This window comes from Bidens hawaiensis, unplaced genomic scaffold (assembly GCF_021521415.1).
Source record: "Bidens hawaiensis isolate Kalapana, Puna unplaced genomic scaffold, B.hawaiensis_p1.1 tig00000097_1, whole genome shotgun sequence".
NCBI lineage: Eukaryota > Viridiplantae > Streptophyta > Magnoliopsida > Asterales > Asteraceae > Bidens > Bidens hawaiensis.
In genome coordinates, this window is record NW_027491017.1 from 1,558,486 (window position 1) to 1,564,658 (window position 6,173).

General features: G+C 41.4%; 1 non-coding gene across 1 annotated transcript; it reads right to left on the reverse strand.

The window, feature by feature from the left end:
- Positions 1–5,520: 5,520 nt before the first annotated feature.
- Positions 5,521–5,593, reverse strand: TRNAM-CAU (transfer RNA methionine (anticodon CAU)). Its single transcript has one exon. It is a non-coding gene; the product is annotated as a tRNA-Met (tRNA).
- Positions 5,594–6,173: the final 580 nt, after the last annotated feature.

A 6,173-nucleotide genomic window follows, 5' to 3' on the forward strand; every position in this document is an offset into this window, starting at 1 on the left:
TTAACTGCTACTACAGCTCCCAAAGATATTTTCCCGCTAAAGAAAAGCTGGAAATCGCATCGATACTTTCTTTGATTCTATTCTCTTTATAAAGATAGATAAGCAAGGTTTTTCTCACTATTGGCAAGAAGCCTTAAGAGAAAAGCTCTTTCTAGTGGAAGAGGCTGGGCAAGCAACATCAAAGGGCCAGGTTTTTAGTAGTTCACGGTTGCCGAGAGCCCCAGTATAGAACTTTTATCTGACTAGGAGCAGCTAAGCCCCTACCTATATAGTCAAGTGGGATGGAACCCTGAAAGAAGTAAGGCTAGTCGATTTCCAAGACTTTAGTAGCTCAGGTAGGGTTCCCGGGATTGGAGTGGGTCTATTAGCACAGGGACAGAGCCTGTTGAGTAATCTCCTTTTGTTGGTTGAGTTCCCTGCTTTGCCCTCCCTCTCTCTTAAGTATCTACCGCACCGGAGGGAAGTGAGAAACTGGGAGGACTAAGGCCGTTGCGGGTGGCTTGAGAATCTATCTAGGTCCCTCCATATTCATGAAAAGCCGGGGTTGAAACATGTTATGAAACTAAGACAACTATTCTTACTAATAAAAAGAAAGAGTTAGGCGCCTCCAAGGCCTATAAATAGAAGCTTCTTTCAGTCTATATTTCCAAATAGAGAGGTAGAAGTCAGAGAGAAAGACTTTCAGTAACACTTATTGCAACAACAAACACTCTTATGGATATCACCGGAAGACTTGCAACAATTCAGCAAGAAATAGGTCTCGTGGAAAACGAGAAGCTCCAACAGGAGCAAAGGCTCTGTCTGTTCTGGGAGCATCCACCTGCACTCGATCCGGACATCATAGGAAGGATGATGCAAGTGACCCGGGACCGCATTCGCGGTCTGGAAGACCGGCGTCGGGCCCTCCTCGCCGAACAATAAGAGCTTATTGTACGGGCCGCCACCCTCGGTGACCAGGGAGACTTGAAGAGTCCGTCGACTCTTTCTAGGAGATTTAAATAAGTGTCTGTAGACGCAAAGTAGTTTGTTTTAATGTATGGTGTTCTTTGTCTTTTGTTAGTGGGGATCTACTCCGATGCTTACTGGGGATAGACTCCTATGCTAAGTTAAGTGTCTTTGTTTGGTTTTATTTGTTATGTTGTGTTTAGTTGTTTGGCTGGTCTCTGTGTGTGTAAGCTTTCTATTAGATGTACTCCCATGTAACAAAATGCTTGTAGTGCTGGAATGAAAAAAATCTGCTTTGTTCTAGTTCATTCTCTTTCCCTGTTTTGTGAAGAAAAATATCTTATTTTAATTCTTTTTTAAATGTCCTTTATTTTCTTATTCATTTTTCACATATACAAGCTAAAACTACAGCCAACAGGGTGGAAGTTATGTATTTATGGTATAAATCCTCTAATAGCATAGCAGATAGCTTCCATGCCCACCTGTCAAGAGTATTCTCGCCGAACTCCGCTCTTCAAGCTCAGCTTCGGCAACAGCAACTCGAGAAAGCTCTTCCGTTTGTGAGGAACCGGCCACTTCTTTATATACGTTGCCATTTGACAATCTGTCTGTGCCACGGAATCTGAGAAGGGGGACAGTAACGTAAAAGACTGAGGGAAATGAGTTCCGATCCCGGTATCGTCTGGTCCTTAGTCTTAGAGAAATTATTGGCGTCAAGAGCAAATAGAATCGAAATAAAAGATTTTCATCGATGAGTTGAAGGTTTGTGACTCCTTCTTTCTTTAGTAGAGAGTCTAACTTTACAGATATCATTTATTTTGACCGCCCTGACTTGACTGGTGGGGTATCAACGCTAACTCACTAGACGGACAGTCGACCAACGGGAGAGACCCGATTCAGCCCAATAGTGGCAGGTAATTATGGGTTCTATGATTCCCGATAAACGAGAAAACATTACATCAATGAAGGAATGCAAGTGTAGTTTTCACCAGATCTTCTGTCCCTTGATTTGAAACCTACGTAAAATAAAAAGAAAGAATGTCTGGCTGTAGCCATGCCAAATGGATAAGGTCACCGAATTGATTTTGTCTTTTGGACTAGAACTTGGGAATCCTTCTCGCCGCTTTAAGCCGAAACAGATGCTGCCCATGGAGAGCCTTTTCCTTTGTGAACATTTGTGCCCATAAGACACGAAATTGGGCTTCTAGACGCCTTACAATAAAGAAGCCCCAGCCCCTCGGTGTCTTACACGTCTTCTTCGACCCTGCCGAAGTAGCTTTCTTTCTTTAGGTAGTGAAGTCACTCTGGTTTGTGTATGACTTGATGCTCTAAAGTCTGTATCTTGCCCTAGTTACTTAATCGTATTCGACTTCTATCGCAAATCTGTTATTTCTTACGCATTTCTTTCCATTAGCTCTCCTAGCTTCCTATCTTTCCATTCCTTCCTAAGCTTCAGTTGGTGTAATAGCCCCACCCCCAGTAAGGGGAATCCTTCCTAAGAAAGAATTTTTTAAGTTTTGTTGAATGCTTTTTGCTTGTCTAAGCATCCCCCTATCGTGCTAATAAGGTGCCTTTTCTTATTCTGAAAGCTAGCCTTCTACGGCCATTTTCTTTTGGTTTAGTTCTTCTAGCTCCTGTCCCCGCATCCCCTGATGGGCAATGCTCTTGGTGAGTCACTTTGTCTTTCAACTAGAGCCATTCTAGATAAACTAACGGAATATGATCAAGAATATTGTATATAGTAAGTATCCAACTTGGTGGAGAATAACAAGTTAGGTTACACTATACGATGACCATATCTGAAGCATGAACAGAATCCTTTTTTAAAGAGGAAGAAAGAGAATATTGTATGGCTGTTCACAAGTTGTAGTCTTTATGGTTGAACTTTTAATAGAAAAGGATTCTACCTTTTCTAATACGATGATACAAGAAAGAGCGATCATTAGCTTCAAAGGGGCCGTAGTATAGTACCTTTCTTTTTACTATATTGTATGGCTATTCAAACTCTTCAGAATAGAACTCTCTATCGTAATTAGTCCAAATGTACTAATTAGCTAAAGGATACATCAAATTATGCCAATTAGCATAGCGTAGTATACCACCTGAGAAAGAGTTAAGGTCAAATTTTTCTTTTCTTCTCTTCATTCTATCACAATGTTACTAACATGATGGCTGAGACTAGAGCTCTCAGAGATGGGTTCAAACTATGTTCTAATAAGGGCATCCAAGTGAATGACATCGAATCTTATTCCAAAGTTACGTGGACTCCATCCTTGGTCTTTTATCCACCCCTTGACATGTGCTTTACTTGATCAGAGAATGCATCGGCTTATTGTCTTCTGGCATGATGGTTTCTCACATCTATAGACAAAGCAACTCAATTGCAGACAGACTGGCTTCTCATGCTTACTCTCACAGGTCTGATTGCATCGTTGAAGCTGCTTCTTCTCTCTTGCAAACAAGCCTACTACAATGACAAGGAAGGCCTTTACTCTTATTCCTGTTCCTGGAATACTTTCTTTCATCAAAGTCACATAAGAAATAGAAAACGTACAACTCGTACAACTAAAGGCTTTTCAATTCTTGGTGTAATACTCACTTGGAAATGATGGGTGTCAGAATTGATCACTTTTCAGGCAGTCTCATCTGTGTAAGAATTAGGAATTCCTCTTCCAACTCGTCCCAGAATGGGCGTTATGGCAAAAAAGAACAAGAAGAAAACAAAAGGAGAAATTTGTCCAATAGTCACAAATGGTGCCTCCACAGGTTGACATCCGATCCAACCTAATAGTAAACGATCCGCCAAAAGCAACCAAAATATTCCTTGGTGAATCGGGCGAAAACTTGAACTACGTACATACATAGTTTTAAAAAAAGGTAAAGCCAACAGACATAAAAAAACTTGTGCTATTGCGGCTACACCTCTCGCTTTGTCAGGTATACTACGAAAAATGGCATGGATCGGTAGGAAATACCATTCCGGTACAATATGAGTCTGGGTGGGCATCGGATTAGCAGGTATATAATTGTCGGGATGCCCCAAAACATTAGGAGCATAAATAATAAAAATGGAAGAAAAGATGGCAAAAGCTACCCAACCTACTAGATCCTTTACATAAAAATTAGGAGCAATTTTATCCATCTCTGAATGTACACCCAATGGATTATTTGATCCATATTGATGCAATGCGGCCAGATGAAGAAGACTGACGCCTACTAAAAGAAAGGGGAGTAAATGATGAAGACTAAAAAAATGATTTAAGGTGGCATTGTCCACGGAGAAACCACCCCAAAGCCAAGTAACTATGGTATCTCCTACTACAGGTATAGCGCTACCTAAGCTTGTAATTACTGTAGCCCCCCAAAAGCTCATCTGACCCAAGTTGGTACGTATCCTATAAAAGCTGTCACAATCATTAATAGTAAGATTATAACTCCGAGACACCGAACAAATTCCCTAGGACTGCTATAACTCGCATGATATAGACCACGAAAAAGATGAAGGTAAACCACAATGAGAAACATACTTGCCCCATTAGCATGCATATAACGGAGCAACCAGCCCCCTTCAACATCTCTCATAATGTGTTCTACGCTGTTGAAAGCTAGATCCACATGAGGTGTGTAATGCATAGCTAAAAAAACGCCAGTCACTATCTGAATGACTAAACAAATACCAGCTAACGGACCGAACCCCCACCAATAACTAAGATTGCTCGGGGTTGGATAATCTATCAAATGCTGATTCAGTGTGGAGAAGATAGGTTGTTTAAGAATCGAGAATCGTTGGTTCCTTATAGTCACTTATTTTTCTTTTTATTTTTTGGAAAGAGAACATTGGTTCCCTCACCTTTTAGCGTTCTGGGGCCTTTAGAAAAAAAAAAGAAAAAAGAAAAAAGAAAAAAAAAACAAAAGATCTCAAAATCTTTAAAGTACCCTTAGCGTAGGCCGAAAGAAAGTCAATATGAGATTTGTGTTTTTCCAACGAAACAGTGAAAGATGTTGTTTTATCCTTATCCATGGATGGAGGGAGTGGATGGGGTCGCATCCGCGTATACGCCGAATTGCCTACATATCTCCTTCAAAAGAATCATACCATTGTAGTTCAGTTAAAAAGACGTTTTAAAAAGCAATCAAATATAAGATCGAAGAGAATGAAACGTACGTAGTGGTCATTATAGCGGTTCCTTCTGATCCTAGAAAACGTCCGAAAAACCCTGCTATGGAACTACCGAGCAGGGGAAAAAATATGATAAGTAGATACATAATTTCGAGTGTGATCAGACAACCAAAAATCAGACAATGACAGAGCGGCCTGTGATTCAGGATTGATCGACGCCCGAGGAACGCTCTGCCCCTTCACCTGCAAAAGGATCCGTTACCGGAGTGCTGCGCTTCTCAGGGCCGTCTGAGTCAGAGCAACCCCGCCGGGGCGATCCAGTTACCTGGAATTTGAACTATTATTCTACAAGCAACCGTACTAGCTTCGTTACAGACTTGATACTGAACAGTTCACCATCCGAACATTAGCTAGCTGGCAACACAACTTTTACCACCCAAAAAAAGATCTCAATTAGGCGGGGACAGGATTCGAACCTGTAGTCTTTAGATCATGAGTCTGACGAGTTGACCATTCCTCCACCCCGCTGAATCCTTTCCAAAAAGTACTTCTTCGATCTGAAGGTGTGTTAAGCATATAGTCATTGTGGTTACAAACGGGTTCTGTTATTGATTAGACTAAGAACCTTCAGTCTAAGAAACCTGCTTAGCTTCTCCCCCTGCCATGTATTGGCTCTCTTTCCGCTGATAGAGCAGTTTGCTAGTTTACATTCCTCTATCTGAATCTCTAACACTAACAGGCTACAATCACCAACTTCATCACTGCCTTCTTGTTACAATTAGATTTTGTTTCCACCCCAGCTCTAAGTTCACTATTTCAAAGCTCTCTCCCTTTCTTTCTCCGGGTCTATCCTCTCACCCGGAAGGTGGCTAACTCCTTGGTCTTACGAGCCGCTTACGCTAACTAAAGCAGGTACCAAGAGGGACATCTTAGGCAGTAGAATCGAGCGGTTCCGTTCAGTGACTACATACGAGTTTATGAATCAACTCAATTTACTCTTCTATTGTAGCGATACGAACTCAGAAGCAATAGTAAAAGAAACTATCATCTCATGGGAGTCAGATGATTGTCTGGACTGGTTCTTTTGAGGGAGGCCTATTAATTGCAC